Below are 18885 nucleotides of genomic sequence, written 5' to 3' on the forward strand. Positions count from 1 at the left end.
TCCCCTCGTCCTTCTCAAGCCTCAAGACCAGCGCGCAGGCCCCACATCTATCTCCAGCCGCCTCCCACAGCCCCCTTCAGGCCATCTTCCAGGATCCAATCTAAGTACAGCCCAGCATTAGCTGTGATGCCACTCAACACACCCCTGCGCCTCACTTTCCCTGTGTGCAGAGGGGCCCGGGACACCTAACTCCTCGGGGTGAGCGGGAAGCCTGGCGAGGACACCCGCGAGGACTCGGGCCAGGCCCCGGCCCACAGCGGGGCGCGACAGCGCGGGTTTGGGCCCTGGGGCCGGACTGCAGGGCGGCGGGCGAGGGAGGCCCTGCAAAGGGGCCGCGTACGGGCTGTGGGGGGGCAGGGTAGAGGGTGGGAGGGCTTCCCCGAGGTCGGGCCAACCCCGCCGGCCCAGAGTGCCGCCGGTGGGACCGCCGGGGACGTCACCTCGGCGGGCCGCCCCTCCCAGCCCCCCGCCGAGGCTTCCCCAGACCCCGCCGTCCCGAATGCCCGGCGCGGTTATCCGGCGCGGTCTCAAGAGCGGAGCCCCGTGGCGTGCTGGGCATGCGCGGGCTGCCGGGCGCATGCCCGGTCCTCCGGGGAGGCGGAAGCTTGGCGCGGGGACGCGGCCGGGCGCGCGCCGTGGCGGGGTCGCGCGCCTCAGCCGGTCGCCGCGCACGCGCGGCCCGCGCCGACGCAGCACGGCCCCGAGGGCGCAAGCCCGCCGCTGCCGCTGCCGCCGCCGCCGCCACCGCCGTCGCTGCCGCCGCCGCCGCCGGGCTGGGTCCGCTGTGCGCCCGCGGCGTGAGGCGTGGGAGGGAGCGCCGCCCGTCCGTTCGCGGCGCCGCCTCGCAGAGGTCTGCCCTCGCCTCCCGGCGCACAGCGCGGTCCGAGTGAGTGCGGGGCCGGGGCGGGGGCCGGGGCGCGGGCGGGCCGACTCCTGGAGCTGGGGGTTGGCAGGGCCGCGGCCCGCGGGCGGAGGGCCGAGCGGGGCCGACCAGCCGGTCCGGGCGGCGGATGCGGCGGAGACGGGCCCCTCCCGCGCGCGGCACGGGAGGCCGAGGATGTGGGGAGGCCGGAGAAGTGGGGAGGACGAGGGAGGGGCCCCGGGAGGACGGCGCTGTGGGGAGGACCGGGGCGCGGGCGGGCCGGGGGATGTGGGGCGGACTGGGGGGCTCCGGGAGGACGAGGATGTGGGGCGGCCGGGGGCCACGGAGAGGCCACGGAAGGGGGGACGACGAGGGGGCGGGTTCTGGGAGGACGGCGATGGTGGAGGACGGACCTGTGGGGAGGCCGGCGGGCTTCGGCAGGCTGGGGGACGTGGGGAGGCCGGGGGCTCGGGTAAACGGGGGGGGTTTGGGGGATATGAGGCCTGGGGGGGTTCGTGGAAGGTGGGGAGGGCGGTGGGTTCGGGGGCCTCGGAGAGGCGGAGGGGCTCAAGGCTGGAGCGCGCAGGGAGGCTGGGGGGCTTGGGGAGGGCAGCCGGCCTCCTTGGGAGCGGGCCGATTGCCTCAAAAACAAAAGGGGGGAGAGAGGAAGGAGGAGGGAGAGGGAAATCCTTGGGGATCCCGGGGGAATCGCCCGGACCCGGAATGAGGACTCACTGGCCTTCAAGGCTGGGAAGGGCGGGCCTCGAACCCGGGCCCGGGCCGGCTCCTTCCCCGCTGCTGGCGCTCAACTTACTGTGACCCTGTGGTTCTCTGGGCGATCGCCCCGGAGACCTCGTTGATTCATTGTGCCTCCAAGTTTCCCCTCTTCCCAACCCAGCCCCCAGCTCTGCTGCCGGCTGAGGTGGAAGAACGACTTGCTGTTTCTTTCTCTCTCGGTTCCTTTCTTTCTCAGGAGGGGGTGGGTGGGTGGGTGGGTGTGTGTGGGGGTGGGGTGGGGTGGGGGTGTGTGTGTGTATGTGTTGCTTGGTTTTATTTAATTGCAGGATTTAGCTTAATGCACTAAGGGTAAAAAGAAATTTTTTTTGAGTCATTTCAACAGTCTCATTCTTGCATCGTTAGCCTGCAGCTGGGTTTTTGGCAGTGAGACTAAGATAATAGTAATATTGTAGTAATTATGGGAACTGGTTGAAATACGTTCAAGCTGAAGGCGTGTAATAATTTGGGGATCTGTACTTAAGACGACCATCGCTGGGATTCTTACGTAGAATGTAAACATTTTCATGGTTGGAAAAATAGGCCATTACTGTTTGAAATGAAATACCAGAGCCTCACCCTTAATATTTTATTTGTAAAACGGGTAATGAAAATAGTCTTCTCTTGGAAATGGTCCCGCTGTGAACGCTGGTCAGTTGTCTCATCTCTGGAAACCTAAAAGGTGGATGAAGTGATTGAAAGATACATTATAAATTAGCGTTGGCCTTATTTTTGTTGAGGTACAATGTAGGTAATTTTTTCATGCAACTGTACTTTGGAGATAATTTTTAAATCCTGTGATATTTAAACATGTGAAACTTTTAAAGAAAGTTTGTGTTACAGTGTCTTTATGAGTACATTTGTATTTGTGGCTGGCCTTAGAGGGGAAATCCTGAGCCTACCACTAGTGTCTTGAATACTTTTGTGCACTAAATGTTGTAGAAGCAGCAAGATCAAATATTACAAATTCTCTAAGTAATATCTTTCCGGTGATTATCAAATAATCCATTTAATAATGAAAACTGGGAAAAGACTGTTTAAAACACATTGCTCTCTTTTAAAGGGTCCCACAATCAACCTAAGACTTGAGTACATGCACGGAACAGAAGGACCTCCACATTGTTCAGAGGTGGTGATGAGTCAAGAAGCAAGTCCTTGGATAAAGACATTGAATCCAAAACTTAGTATTTAAGGTTTGGGACTTTAAAGAGTATTGGGGCAGAGCCCTAGAGGATATAGGACTTCAGCCTCTTTTCAGGCTGGCGGTCTGTTGAAGGTGAATTGTGTTAGATTAGGAGTGAAGCTCCATGAGTCCAATGGTGTTGAGTTGTCCAGGGCAACCAGAAGTTAGGAGCTGCAGTGAGGATCATTAAAACATTTCTAACTAACATCGTATCTTTAGCACTCCATGCCCATTGTTGGAAATTACAGAACTTGATGTCCCAGTTCTTAAAATTGGGTTCTTCAGCAAATCACATAACTTTTCTCGCTAGGAAGTTGGAAAAATTGTCTAAATAACAAAATTGTATTGTTGAAGATAATCCCTTTTAAAAAAAATACTGATTAGTTCCCACAGAAAAAATTATAGTATATTCTGTGTACTGTATATATTCCGTAGTATAATAAAGAATAGTTTTGAAAATTACTATTCTTTTTTGGATGTTAATACTGAGTTAGAGAAGTAGGATCTTAGTTCATATCTAAAGATTTTATGGAAACCTTTTTTCCTGTATTTTTAAGTGTCTTAATTTTGAGAAAATAATTGTCTTAAGGGTAACACAACAAAAGATGAGATTCAAAGTCTTAATATGTAAATCTTTAATTTTTGAAATTAAACATTTTCAGTTTAGACAGTTTTCTGCTAAAATCTTGTTTTAAATTTCAATAAATTAAAAGTTCTATTATCTTTATCATTTGTGAAATGAGGTTTTTTTTTGGCTTATAAATCAGTAAAGTTTAGTTTTCGTAGTAGTTTATTTTGCCTGAAAGCTTTAGCTTAAGAACTTATTTTCATTACTGTATCTCCTTACTAAAATCCCTTAAATAATTAGCAAAATATTGCTGTGGGGGTCTTTGAGAATTTTTACTGATGCCTATATAAGTTATTTAAAATGCAAATTTTAAAAACTTGGGCAAAGTAAATGACCTTATTTGAGTCAATAGTAATAAACTCCAGGAAGTTTGTGAATGCAGTAAGCATTCAAATATGAAGTTGCATCTCTGTCCTTAGAAGGCTCCTGGGTGGAAAAGGATGAGAGCAGTTCTAGCTCCCGTTTGGGTGTACCCGTGTTTCACTGCCTCATCAGCTGCATTCAGTAGTTGTTTTCTTACATCTCTTCTGAAGACCATGTTTAGTAGTGGATTATTTGAACCATTGATGGCTTTTTCTTTCTACTAACATTTTGGCAAGGTTTTTTCTTTTCTTCATTTCATGACTACCAAAAGGCAACCTAGTGTAGGAGAAATTAAATTCCTATCTACCACTTTCTGGCATTAATTTCTATGAATTGTGCCAAATCTTACCATTCAGAACTACATTAATGTGTTTCTGATTATAAAGTAGCAGAAGAACCCCCTCTCTTCCTAGCTATAACAATTGTATTGTTTTTTTTTGCTAGCCTCTATCATGGAAATAAAATTCAGATAGGCATATGTAATTCAACTTTTAGGATAGATGGAATTTTTAGCAAATGCTGTTAATTATGGTCTGACTTGCATAAACACTAATGAAATGGTTTTTAGAGGAAAGTATGAAATAGATGTTCTCGCTTAGCGGCACTATTGCCACTTTTTAGTAGTTGGAAGCCTCCAAGAAGGAAACTAGTAGCATCATCACAAAATTTACTTATTTGTCAGGACATGAAGACATTTCCTTGCAAACTTTGTATTTAATTAAAATAATCCTGCCTAGATCATATTGATATACATTGCCATTTACTGTAAACTCATTTTTCAGAACAAGAAAAATGACTAAAATTATACATGTGAATATTATCCACTGATAGGGGAAGGGATGTAATGTTACTGGGTAGCTGTGTGGGTACTGTGTGTTGTTGGTAGGTGTTACTGCCTTTTCACCAACGAATTAAATCTGGGAGATGAAACGTGCCAGACCTGAGCTGATTGCTTTCATGCTTTATCTCCTTTATTCCTCATGAGAACCATTGAGTTGCGCTATTTCTGTCCTCATGTTACAAATGAAACACTGGAAGTTTGGAGTTTGAGGAGCTTGCCGTGGGTCTCTTGGCCCACAGGGGCAGATCCTGGTTGGTCAGGCCTGCTGAACTTTCTGTGCAGCTTCTAGAACTACACAGGACTAGAGAGGCAGTGGTCTCACCGATCTGAACCCAGCCTTCTGAAGGGGGAGTGAGTAGCGTGCAAGTGTAATTATCGCGTCTGGGAAAGTTTAAGTAATTATATTTTCTGTTTGAATCTGACACTTTCATATAATGAAGCTATGATCTGGCCAGCATGGTGTAGGTAAACATTTTAATGAACATACCAAAATAGTTTATTTTAAATTAATTTAAAATTAGTTAAATAAAAATATATAATGCATAGTACAGTGATTAATCCTTCTTACTTATTAAAGGTTATGTTCTAGTAACCTTTCCATTTACAGCGTTTTCTCATTGGTGACTTTTTTTAGGGGGGAGTGTCAATGTTTATGAATATAGTTTCGTGGGAAGCAAGGAGTAATGTAAGGGAAAAAGTAAATTGTACATTTCTCATACAGGTTTAATCCCCTTGTCGTAAATGCTAGAATTTGTAATCTCTAACACATTGCTGCTCTATGAATATTTCTGAAATGAATAGGCTCATTCTCACCGATTTAGAATTTTCCGTCGTGCTTTTAAGACTTGATGTACTCTGTACTCCTTTATTTGGGGCCAGTGGACCAAAACCAAGGCTCAGAAGAACCTAAAAAGTTGTATCTTTGGGCTGTCTGTGCCTAGGATCTCCTTTCTGCCTCCATATTCTATCTTGAAAGTCCGGCCATCTGGTGCTTTGGATTCTGCTGTGAATGGTAGGTGCTTGTTGGGTCTACTTGTGACCAAAGCACCATGTGTTTGTCTTTGAAGGACTGAAGAAAGAGCTGAAATGGTTTCATACATTCCATATTTGTCATGCATTGTGTGTCTTTTTATAGAATTTAAGCAGCACGAGGGCAGAGACTTTGTTTTACACACTCTGGCATCCCCAGTGCCTGACACAATAATACTTATTGAATGAAAGAACCCAGGCTTGTTAGCTGCTGGAGAACTGTTCCTGCATCAGTCAGCGGTCCGCTGTGTTTTGTTTGCCTTGGTAAAGAACCTTACTCAGGGCGCCTGCGTGGCTCAGATGGTTAAGCCTCTGCCTTCGGCTCAGGTCATGATCCCGGGATCGAGCCCCGCATCGGGCTCCCTGCTCCTTGGGAGCCTGCTTCTCTCTCTCTCTCTCTCTCTCTCTCTCTTTCTGTCTCTCATGAATAAATAAATAAAATCTTTAAAAAAAAAAAAAAAAGAACCTTACTTAAAAACCAGGTAGGACTTGATACCAGGGAAGAACGTGGATTATCTGTGTTTCTGCCTTTGTCTGCTTTATTTTAGATTACAAATATCATCAAGCTTGAGTCGCAGGAATAAAAGCCTTTCTCTGTCCCTTTACAGTTTTCAAATGTTTTTTTCTAGAAATTGATTTTGTAGGAATTGGTCATGTGTTCATTAGGACTCATTATATATTCTGAAGACATAGGAAGTTGCTTGAGGTGGCACAAAATGAGTGGGATTTTTTTTTTTTTTAAGGATTTTATTTATTTATTTGACAGAGAGAGAGCGAGAGAAGGAACACAAGCAGGGGGAGTAGGAGAGGGAGAAGCAGGCTTCCTGCAGAGCAGGGAGCCTGATGGGGGGCTCGATCCCAGGATCCTGGGATCATGACCTGAGCCGAAGGCAGTCGCTTAACAACTGAGCCAGCAGGCCCCCCAAAATGAGTGGGATTTATAAAAGATCCTTGATGACTGGTCTGGAAGCTCTAATGTATCTTTCACTAATCAGTTGGATCCATCATGTACTTTACAAGGGTTTTACATTATGCCCTGAAACCATTTTTAAAAATCCATCTTCTAACACTGTCAGTTCCACAACACGCCAGCCTTCCCGTGATCTGCTCAGAGAGGCTTTTACTGTTATGTTGTTGTTCGAAGGAAACGTTTTGAGCGACAGGTCACTTACCTTCACTCAGGCAAGAAATCTCAGTATTTGGGTAAAAAAAGAGTAGTTTGTTCTTCCTCAGCAAGTTCCCCTTAGTCTTGCTTATTGTGAAGGGAAACACAGGCGCGTGTGCGCGCACATGGTAAACCAGTAGACTGATTGTTTGCAGTGGTTCTCAAAGTACAGTTGCATCACTATCACTTGGAACTGGTTGGAAATGCGTGTGCTCGTGCCCCACCTCTGACCTCCTGAATCAGACTCTGGGGGTGGGGCCGCAGTCTGTCTTAACTTGCTGTCCAGGAGCTTTTGTTGCATGCTAATGTCTGTGAACCACTACTTTGGAGTGTTTTTAAAAGAAATGCAAGTCGTAGCCGGCAAAAATCAGTCGTAAATGGCAGAGGTATGTATGTGGCTTCTGATCACTTAGATTTGCTAATGAGATTGCCTTCACTTCAGGACTCTGAAGTATGTTTTTCAGGATTTTTAGAGTCTTGGGAAGACCTCACAACTTATCTTGTTTAGGGATTTTGAATGTTTTATGCCGAGGTCATTTAATTCTGTTGATTCTTGGTTTGGATTTTAAATAAATAATTTTGCATTGAAATAGCAGTTTGTATGGCCCGTGGACTTGCGGGTTTTGGCAAATAGCAGGGAAGTGTGTACATGTGGGTGCTTAAGGCACGTGTTCCTGGTGGTTTTGTTTTGGTGCTGAGAGATTGGCTTGCTGATACTAGAGTCAGGATGATTTCCAAGTCTCGGGGTGACTACTAAAGTAGTATTGTGTGAATTGATTCTATGCTTAGCATTAAAGTCATATCTAAATTTAATACATATTGTTTTGCCTTTGTCCTTTGTTTTTTTCCTAAGACCAGAACTAGATAAAAGTTAGTGTTCAAAGATGGGATTGGTGATGTGCCTACTTTCTATTGTGTCTTATGCAGAGTTGGATGCACCTATAGGCAAATAGAATATTGTGAGCTCAGGGACAAGGACTCTCTATTATCCTGTGCATATCTGTGGGTCCTTCACAGCTTCCTCCTATTACTATAGTGGGTTGGCCCTCAGTAACCGGTTTAATGATTGAAGAAGAGTCTGCTCCTGCCGAGGGGGCCTTGTGGTCTTTAAGTATATGAGAGTTGTTACAAAGGTAGAGAAGCAGAATTAGGGATAGACAGGTGGGCTTCAGTGTACCTAATCTTAACACAAAGTACAAGGGATGTTTCCAGGTACCTCCTCTGGCCCCCATCAGACTTTGAGTTAGTGGTGCAGCACTGTGATGGAGAAAATAAAAGGAATGAGCTGGTGGGAAAAAGCGATCCAGAACAATTTCTTTTTCCTTGTATCGGTCAAGTGAAGTTAAAGTTAGAGTTTATAGTCAGTTATAGACTGTGACCGCCATTAAACGTACGTCAGAACGCCTGGCCCAGAGCAGCTCCCGGTGACTGACTCTCCTATTGCTCCTCACTACACTGGGAGGCTCCGGCCACTGACCCGTCCTCTCTGATGACTGCTTCAGCGCCTCTCTGGTCTTGCGTCAGTCGCCCCGCCCCGCCCCTTCTGGTGGTTTCTGTTGTGTTGCTGCCTTATGGTTTTAAATAGCCTTTTCCTGGTTACAGTGAGGTTGCACATCTTTTTATACATTTACTGGCCATTCCGATTCACTGTTTTACAAAGTGCTTGTATTTTTCTATTAGGTTATTTTTAAATTGATTTGTAGACTTTATATATTCAGAACACACATTCTTTGTTGGTGTATTAAAATCATCCTGACTCTAGTATTTTGCTGCTGTCTCTTCCCACTTTGTCATATGCAGTTTCCCTGACTTTTTTTTTTATGAATAGAAGTTGTTAAGTTTAATTAGTGCCATTTATCAGTCTTTTCCTTTGTATGCTTTTTGTGTCTTTCCCTGCCCTGAGGTCATGAACTAATTCCTCATTTATTCTCTAAGTGCTTTTATACTTTTGCTTTTAACCTTTAACTTTATAATTCTCTCAGAATTGGTTTTGGTGTATAATCTGAAGAAGGGATCCAGCTTCATTAACATGTGGACATTTGGTGTCCCAGCACCATTTATTGAAAACAGCATCTTCTCCCCAACCCTCTGCAGTGCCCCTTTTCTTGTAAATGAAAGGTCCGTATGTATGTGCGTCTGTTTTTGGACTCTCTTGGATTCCACTGGTACTGCCCAGTTTAAGTTGCCTCAATTATTTTAGTTTTATAACAAGTCTTATCTTACTGTGGAACTCTTCCCACTTGGTTTCTTTTTAAGCATACCTTGGCTATCCTTGACCCTTTGCAGATCTGTATCTGTTTTAGAATCACTGGCTAACTTCCAAAAAATTTCTTCCTGATGTTGCTTGGGATGACATCGAATGGGATCAGTGTATGGAGAGTCATTTCTCGTTTTGAGTTATTGCAAATAAAGCCTTTCAATAATTTTATTCAAGTCTTCGTGTGAACATAGGCTTTTATTTCTCCTGGGAATGGTTGGGTCTAGTACTCTAATGGCTGGATCATGTGGTAGGTACATGTTTGGCTTTTTAAGGAAGTGTCAAACTCTGTTCTAGAATGGCTGAACCATTTTACATTCCTCCTAGTCTTGTTTGAGAGTTCCAGTCATTCTGGATGGTTGGGGCAACATTTGGTATGCTAAGTCTTTTAGCTTTTCAGCCATTCTAATAGGTGTGTAATGGTCTTTTGTTGTGGGTTTGCCACCCATGTAGTTTTTGGTGTTCAAATCTTTTGTGTATTAAAAATTTTTTTTCTTATTGGTGGCTTCGTTATATATTCTGGATACAAGTCTTTATCAGATGTGTGCTGTGCTTTTCTCATGCTATGGCTTGTTTTTGCATTCTCTCTCTCTGTTTTTTAAAATTTTATTTATTTGAGATAGCAAAAGAGAGCAGCAGGAGCAGGGGTGGGGAGGGCAGAGGCAGAGAGACAAGCAGGCTCCCCGCTCTGGAGCCCGACCCGGGCTCAATCCCAGGACCCTGAGATCACGACCTGAGCCGAAGGCAGACACTTAACTGACTGAGCCACCCATGCGCCCCTGGACTGTGCTAAGTGTGTTAAGAAATTGTTGCCTAATCCTAGGTCACAAAGGTTTTCTCCTGTGTTTCCCTCCATCCCCTCTAGAAGTTTCAGGTTTAACGTTTATGTCTGTGATTCATTTTGAGATACTCTTTATTTATGGTGTGGGATATTATTTGTAGGATTCTTAATTCTGATTATTTGTAGGACACTTTTGAGGCATAGAATGAAGATGTAGCTCCTTCCAGAGAGCTTTTTTTTTTTCTTTTTTGCTTCAACCAGTTTGGGATCACCTTAAAGCAAGTTTAAGGTTTGAGGTTTTTTGGACCACCCAGTGCTGTAATTTTACTGGAGAGATGATTCACCTCTGGCTTCTTTTATCTTGAGCTGTGTAGCCTTTAGGGTCCTGCTTATTGAGGTAGGGGTTTTGGTTAGACACCCTGAAGGACCGAGCTTTTGATCCCTGTTCCTCTTTCCCTGCATGGTTGTAAAAATGAAAGTTGAAAAATTTCAGAATTGGCAAATGACTTCAGGGCAAAGGTGGTTTCTATGCTTGTTGATCTCTTTGGGTTCCTGATTTCACTTTAATTTTGGCCTGTTACTTCCTTATTGTTAGTTTCTGGTTGATTTTAAGATCTTTTTTAGTCTTTTTCAGGGGAAAGATTGGGCCAGATAACATAGCCTGTAGTTAAGGAGCCAGGGAAAATTCTTTTTCATTTCACTCCAGTGTTGAGAGTCTAGACTTGGATCTGTCTCCTACAGTCATTGCTGGCCATGTATGGCTATTTAAATTAAAATTAAATAAAATTAAAAGTTCTGTTTGACAGTCAAACTAGCCCCAGTTCAGGTGCTCAGTATGCAAGTGTGGCTAGTGGCTACCACATTGGACAGTGCAGAGATGGGACATTTCATCATCATGGAGCATTTTGTTACCCAGTGCTGGCCGGACTCTTGAGAACCTCATCAGGGATTTGCAGTGGTACGTGGGTCTGCTTTGGAGAACCGCTAATACAGGTGTCCTTGATGCTTCAAGTTTGACTTTTTCTGGAGTCTGACTAGAGCTGGAACAGCTAGACAGATGATGAAGCCTCTTTGATAGGCTTATCACAGAGCCTGTCCGTAAGGTGCGGTGTGGGTTCTCAGACTGGTATAGGTGGGATCATCGGAGGCTGTGGTGCACAGAGTAGAAAACCACTAAGTGCTGATATTTAACTTACAAATACCTGCCTAGTGCTTACTTAGGGTGTCTGTTTCACTTTTGTTTTGTTTACAAAATGTAGCATTAATTTGAAAATTATCAAAATTAAATAATGAGTCAGAAATTAAATTTTACTCTGACCTAAAGTCTCAGGTATTAGTGATTGAAGTTGTCTAGTTATTGTAGTTTGTGTAGAAGCAGGTCTTTTTAATAGAAAGAGCATCTTATCTAGGAAACAGGATGTGGAGGTTCAAATATTGGTGCTTTGCCTTTAGTCATGTGACTTCTGATACTGTGTGTATCTATAAAATCTAGTATCTGTGATCTTCGAGGCGCTGTGTGCAGTTACTACGTGGGGCGGTGTACACATGTAAAGTGCTAGGACTGTTGACCCTTGAACAATACAGGCCGCTGGATGCCCCCCATAGTTGAAAATCTACAGTTAACACATATTTCGTATGTGTATTATATACTGTATTATAAAAAGGTAAGTTAGAGAAAGGAGGATGTTAAGAAAATTATGAGAAAATCCATTTACTATGCGGCGTGTATCGAAAAAATCTGTATACGTGGACCTGGTTGATCAAGAGTCAGTAGTAGTAAATACCTGTCTTGTGCCTGGTGTAGTTACGTCCCCGGGGGCACAGACAGGAGGGGGGTGATGCAGTGCGCTGGCAGTGTGATGCCCAGTGATAGCGCCAGGGCAGAGTGCTCTGGGGACCTGGAGGGCGTGTCCCCCGTCACAGTCAAGCTCAGAGGTCAGCAGACTTTCTCTGTTAAAGGTCAGAGAGTAAACATTTTAGGCTTTGTAGGCCACATAGGGCCTGTCACATAGTTTTCTTTTTTTCTTTTTTTTTAACAATCTTTAAAAAGGTAAAAGCTTTTATTAGCCTAGGAACCATACAAAAACTGGCTGTGGACCGGATGCTGTGACCTCTGCAGGTCTGGCTGTCTGCAGGGATCTGTAGAAATTGAGTGGAAGGTGGGAAGCAGGCAGGGCCTTATGGAGGACATGCCCCCTATAAAGGTGCAGAGGTGTGAGAGGCTGGGGTTTGTGGGACTCAATGTTTTTACCAATGTTTAGGAGTACAGAAAGGATTGGGTCGAGAAGGAGGTAGGTTGATACTATTGGCAGGATCAAAACAGCGTGTGGCTGACTCTGACGGGAGCAGATCATATGGCAGGAGGGTGGTTGCACCAGTGCAAGGGTCGGTCAGGGAGGTGTTGCAGTAATGCACTTCAGAAGGGAGAGGACCAAGCTTTGGTCATTAAGGGAATGGCTGCCTTGTGTTTGTCGCCCAGCTAGTAAAGTGATGGGCAAAGTTCAGATGGTCCAATTTAACAGCCTGTGTTCTTTTAATTATACAATTACATTGTACACACAAGTGAAGAAGGCCTTAATTAAGGGCATGGCTGAGGAACTGGAGAGAGGGGATTTGGAGCCTGTTTCTCAGTCAGTCTCCAGGCTCAGACCCGGGAAATGAAGAGGCGGGGCCGAGAGAGGGGGTGTCCAGAGCAATTCCAGGATGGCTCCCAGATTTCTCCCTTGGTGAAAAGTCCATGAAGATCTTTTTGTTTTTAAGTGCTTACTGATCAGACTGTTTGCTATTTAAGGAGGAAATGCTCTCTCCTAGGTCCATGAACTCCAGAAATAGTAAGCAGAATGGTGTGTACGCACCGAGTTGTTTTCCTCGGGTAGGAACGCTTGGGCTTTCATCCCATTATCAAAAGTGAGCCCAAACCCCAAGGTGGGGGCACTTCTTGTTGTTAGACCGTAGACGTCTGACGCTCTGCACGGGTGTGAGGCTGTAGGGAAGGCTAAGCATCCAAATCACAGGACTTTTACTTTAAATGTAATAAATCCCAGACCACTACATAAAACACAGACACAAAAAGCTGTCGCCTAAGCCCAACTGTACCGGTTGAACTATAACAGCCGCCAATGAAGATGTCTCCCCTCCCCTCCAAAAGACAAAACAAGGCGCAGTTTTGGTACATAGAAGGCCCGCCAGGTGTTTGGGACTCTGATTGGCATGGATGTTTCAACATGCTGTTGTGCATTAGATGAAGCTAAAGTTTATAAACTATTAGGCATATCTTAATAGTCCCATAGCTATGAGAGGTGGACCAGTGTCACTTTTAGTTGGCTATGTCAATTCCAAAAATGAGTGTAGTTTTTCTGTCCACTCAGAAGTGCATTAGTAGTTAATCGTTGTAAGTACCCAACCGCTACTGTTAACAGTTAGCTCTTCGTGAACAAACGCAGGAGGAACTGGGCAGCTGGCGGTTAATGTTCGCACCAGGCAGATTAATGTGGTATTCTGGAGTCTAAACTGGATTGGTTCATGTTTGACATCAGCATTATATGTAATTTAGGAATTACAGACTACAGATTATAGCAATCCCTGCAGAGTTTTGCTGTTTTTGATGATATATGGCTGCCCTATAGAAGATGAATATTAGAGGGGAGAATATTAGAGGGGGGAGTTTGGAAATGGGTTTATGTCTGAGAAAGTTTCCCTTTTCCTGTTGAGAAAAACTGTGACCTCCATTAAGGGCCAGGTGTCATGAATGGCAAAGATATAAGAATGATGGAATTCAGTGATTGTGTAGATGTTAGAAGTGAAAAACCCTAGGCTGTTTAAGATACCACCTTTAAGATTTCAGGTAATGGTGATTCCAGTGTACGCAAAAAGTTTAGAATCTCCTTGGCTGGGTCATGGCAAAAAAAGCTTTGCTTTTTGCTTTGGAAAAAATACATCAGTTGTGTCCTAAGGAATTGACTTGATAAAAGAGGTAGCAGGAGTAATTTAGTTGTCTACGTATGAATTAATTTTTGACAGGTCACAATTGATTATTTGGTTGGTGAAGAGTTCATGTTTGATTTTCATCTTTGAGTCTGTCCTTTCAACCATGTCATTGGAAATTTTAAACTTTTCCACTGGGTGTTTGCCTCCTTTATTTTTATTGTTTTAGATAGTCTAGGATTTTAGAGGTTGATCTAAATTTAGGGATCATCTGGTCCAGAGCTCCCACTTTAGAGATATAGAAATAACCCAGAGAGGGTAAATGGCTCCTTGATAGTGAGGGAGGAGAACTCTCAAGACGCTCTCAGCTGTCTTGACTTTTAGCTCACTGGTGATCTTTTTAGTAGATGAGAAGGGTGTGAAGACAGCTTATAAAACTCAGGTTCCCTATTAACTGTCAGGAGATTGAAAAAAAATTGATGTAACTGAAAAATGGGTAAGAAATGGACACAGTTGAATCTGTTGCTCAAACTGTATCCAAGTAACATGTGGTTTGCATTCAGTCATTTATTTCTACATTATCTTGGATATTTAAGAAATGACAAAACAAATCTCACACATGTACATATTCTAAGTTTTAGAAGACTAATAATGCCAGTTCTTCTCACTTATCTACCAAATTTAAAGCATTTTCATGAGTCACTTTTGACTCTTGAGCATCTGCCCTGGTGGGGATTCATTAAAAAAAAGACAGTCCTGGGGTGGCTGGCTGGCCCAGTGGGTGGAGCATGTGATTCTTGATCTTGGGGTTGTGAGTTTGAGCCCCACGTTGTGTGCAGAGATTACATAAATAGAGTTTACATAAATAGATAAGTAAGTAAATTAAAAGAAAAAGACGATCACTGCCTCAGGAAGCTTTTGGGTATGTCAGTGGTCCTGAAAGTAGTGTATGTAAGAATCACCAAGGAGAGTATATTAGAAATGCAAACAGGTGTGCCTGGGTGCCTTAGTCAGTTAAGCGGCCTACTCTTGTTTTCGGCTTAGGTCATGATCTCAGGGTCATGAGATCCAGCCCCGTGTCTGTGGTCAGTGCTTGGGATTCTCTCCGTCTCCTGCCCTGTCCCACCCCCTCATGACTGGCTCTTTTTCCCTCTCAAAAAAAAAAAAAAAAAAAATGCAAATGCCTGGTATTATCCCACAGAGATGTTGAATTATCGTTCCTGATATGGAAGCCAGTCACCTGCATTTTAAACTAGCATCCCCTCTTGCTGAAGAAACACTGCTGTAGTGTTGGTGAAAATACATTGTAAATCATCAAGACCTGGAGTTTGGGAGGCCCCCAAGACTACCTGCAGGTTCCATGGTTCACTAGAAGGATTTACAGAAGTCTGAAAAGCCATTATACTCATGGTTATGGTTTATTACAGTGCAGAGATGCAGACAGAAGTCAGTGAAGGAAAGGCACACAGGCGAAGTCCAGGGAAGACCAAGGATGAGCTTCTAGTTGTCCTCTCCCAGTGCAAGGTGCTGACTTCTCCCAGCACTGATGCTGCCAGCCAGGGAAGCTCACCTTGCAGGGTATTTATCAGGGGGTAGCCCCTAGGCACTGCCTGCATGGCTGAGTTCAGTCTGCAGTCCCTCTGGAGACCAAGCTGGTGTTGTGTGTGGCCCAAGGCTCCACCCGAAATCACATTGTTAGCATAGACTGTCTGGTGTGACCCAAGGCCCCCGGCTAAACGAAGACCGCCATATTAGGCAGGAGACTCCAAGGGCTCAGAGGTGACTTCCCAGGAGCTGGGAAATGGCCAAATCTTTCTTGGGGCAAGCTTAATCCTTTACTGCAGGAAGCCTAAAAAGTATATTATTATTTCTGTCATTACTAGGGAGTTCAAGAAATTACTGCTTTTAGGTAGAAGATAGGTTGGAACCACATGTAGTGTAATTGCCACAAACTAAAATACCAGAACTTCTGCACACAATTGAAGATGTCTCCAGAAGTGTGTCATACTTGACACCTGTCGTAATGTTGTCATCAGGAATTTGAATAAAGATCAGGAGTTAATGCTGGGAGACTGTTCATTTTTAGAACCAGAATTTTAAAATATTTCGACAGGTTGTAACGAAGTGCTAAAATCAACAAAGTACAATTAATAAGGAATAAAGATAAAATGGCAGACTTAAGTTAAAAAGAAAAAAAACAGCTGAGAAGTTAAAGATGTGTGATACATGACTTAGCTGTACCTGTGTGCGGAAAATTGGGGGAGGTTGACTGAAAGTGATCAGGGGGCTTCTCTGTGACGGGGCAGATGGTGGATATTTTAGGTTTTGCAGACTAATAAGCAAAATGAAGGATATTATGTAAGTACTTACATAACAAGAGAGAACACTAATTTCTACAAAATTTTTATTGACAATTCCAAATAATTATTAAGTATGCATATATATATTATAATACAGGCCTACTGATAAGAATGGAATTTTTTTTCAGGGGGAGGATTGGATAACATTTTTCTTAACTGGAGTTCAAAGTTAGTGTTCCCTATCGTCACAACCAATTACAAATGTTTATCTCTTGGTGCTGATCTGCACGGCAGATTTACATATGTCATCTCTGACAGTGTCTTCATGCCTATGGGTGTTCTTGGACACTGATATCAGTTCCGAAGCATATCATTTCAGTTTAGTGTATTCATTGTTTGGCAGACATTTATAGAATTCCACTAGATCCTTTTTGATGTTTGCCTTTCCACACGTCGTTACAGTGCAGATTAATCTCTTCCGATTGATGGTCTGATGGAAGTGCTTCAGTAGCACAATTAAGTGGGTTTTGAAATACATGAATTTTCATTGTACTTGCATTGAGGTTTGAGAAATGTTGCTGGAACTGTAGTTTGATTTAGAAAACACATCTGCTGCAGATCTGTGCAGGGACAGAAATCCGCTTCTCTCTTCTCTCGCTTTTTTTTATTTTATTTTTTTTTATTTTTAAGTAACCTCTGTGCCCAGCATGGGACTTGAACTCACAACCCTGAGATCAGGAGTCGCACGCTCCTCCGACTGAGTCAGCCGGGCACTGCTCTGACTTCTGGCGGCATGAGAAGCGTGTGTTTGGTAATAGTGATGACTGAAGGAGGGTCTTTTTGTTCAGAAAGATTTCAGTCTTGGCTCTGAGGTTGAGAAGTCACAGCAGAGCCTTGCACAAACCATTGAACTGCTGTGTGGTAGGACAAGTCAGGCTATTTTCATGAAGTTTGCTGTTGATTGTTGCTACTGGCTCAGTAACACATGATGGATTAGAATACTTTCCACAGAGCACCTGCTGATGAATAATACATTGAATAACCATAGCTTAAACACTTTAAGCACCTTATAGTTCATAATCTTTGTAAATTTTCCAGCTAACCCTTTTTCTGCTCTGCAGATATTTTTACTGTCATCAGTTATAATCTGTCTTAGCAGATTCTATTCCAGGTTGTATTAAATTAGTGTTTTCTCAGTGTCTTTGAAAGTGTTCTCACCAGCAGTTCCACACGGACTGCTCTCAGAGGCCCCCTCTTCGGTCCCATTGACTCCTGGAACAAACAGCCGAGCAATGTGGGTAGCACCTGTTGGCGCAGCAGCAACCAAGGAAACCCACTCAGTCCTTCGCCTCGTTCCTTCACTGTCTGTCAGTGTTGTTTCTGATGTCCTCCCCTTGGAGCAACGGTTCTTGCCGAAAGGCTAGTCATTTTCAACAAGTTTACTTTTCTCAACACATTTCTTCTGCTGTTCAGTCAAACATGATTTAATGAACGCCTTGTCATCCATGTAAGGTGAGGGACCATTTAGGGTTTGGAGCAGAGAAGTGACGCCATCTGATCTAGGTTTGGAACCAGCCCGCTGTGGGGAGCGTGTACGTACACTACAGTGGCAGGGCTGGGAGCGGGGAGGCCTGTTCCGAAGCACTGTAGTCATTTGGGTGAGTGATGATGGTGGCTCATGTCACGATGATGTTGGTGAAAGTGATGGCAAGGGGACAGTGTCTGGGCCTGTTTTGTGGGAAGAACCAACATTACTTGCTGACAAGACTGGATGGGGAATGTGGGAGGAAGACGAGGCAGGGATTATACCCGCTGTTTCTCGCCCCAGCAGTTGGAAGGTGGACGTTGTCATGAACGGAGAAGGCTGTGTGTAAGAAGGTTTGTGGAGGGGTCAGCACCTGGGCTGGGAGGTGTTGGACGTTTTATGCAGTTCTCTTTGGTGATGCTCCATTTCTCCAAGGGACCTAGAAGTGGGTCCCAGCATAGGGTACACCTGCCAGGGTTTGGTCAGGAAAACACGGGCCGTTCTAGACAGTTTTTAATACAGGGAATTAGAATCCATCACTACCATTGGGAGGGGTGGCAGAGTTGAAGAAAATAATGTTTCTTTTCATTTTGCCAATCTTGCCTCTTATTAGTTAACTTTAACTTCCACCCTGAGTTGTAGCAGGAAGGGGTTTTGGGAGAGGTTGCTTTGCCTTCTCCTCGGTGGCGCGCAGAAGGCCGAAGTGGTGGCTCTGGTGCAAGTGGACAGCAGTGAACACAGCAGCCGGGCAGTTGGTCTGAGCCGGAGGGACAAGTTGTAGCTTTGTTAGCGTAGAACGAGCATTTGAAGTGAGCTTGCCTGGGAGGTAAGCATAGCCGAGAGGAGAAAGGACAGAGCCCTGGGGACTCTGGAAGGAGAGAGCATCTGTGGGGTAAGAAGGAAATCGTGAGAACGGGAGTGGGAGATCAGCTCTTGGCAGTTGTTGCGGAAAGGTCGAGACCTGAGCTCTAATGGTTGGATTGAGCAGTACAGAGGTCATTGGTAAGTCTTAGAAGGCGACGTTTCTGTGGAGTGGTGGGGGCCAGAGCCAGTGGGTTTAAGAGATGAAAGGAAAAGAAGAATTTGTGATATCGAGTATGTTGTGTGTATGCTTGTTTGTGGAATTATTTGTACACTAGCTGTTTTAAAGTCCCTGTGGGCTGATTCTAATATTTGTTTCCTTCTAGGTCTTGGCTTATGTTGAATTTCTTCTCCCACAGGAATTGACATGTTTCTGGTTCTTGCTATGCTGA

The 18885-nt window shown here is 44.5% G+C and overlaps 1 protein-coding gene across 9 annotated transcripts in view; it reads left to right on the plus strand.

Annotated features, from left to right (window-relative positions):
* Positions 1-679: 679 nt before the first annotated feature.
* PTK2 (protein tyrosine kinase 2) overlaps positions 680-18885 on the plus strand; it is a 259848-nt gene continuing 241642 nt past the window's right edge. For 5 of the 9 annotated variants that reach the window (XM_078071937.1, XM_078071940.1, XM_078071942.1 and 2 more), the window contains exon 1: positions 682-886. The gene's annotated coding sequence lies outside the window, so the exon portion shown is untranslated. Of the gene's footprint in view, positions 887-18885 lie in introns of all 9 variants that reach the window. The other 4 variants (XM_078071944.1, XM_078071945.1, XM_078071946.1 and 1 more) reach the window with 3 other exon arrangements.

Source organism: Halichoerus grypus, chromosome 5, assembly GCF_964656455.1.
Source record: "Halichoerus grypus chromosome 5, mHalGry1.hap1.1, whole genome shotgun sequence".
Classification (NCBI taxonomy): Eukaryota; Metazoa; Chordata; class Mammalia; order Carnivora; family Phocidae; genus Halichoerus; species Halichoerus grypus.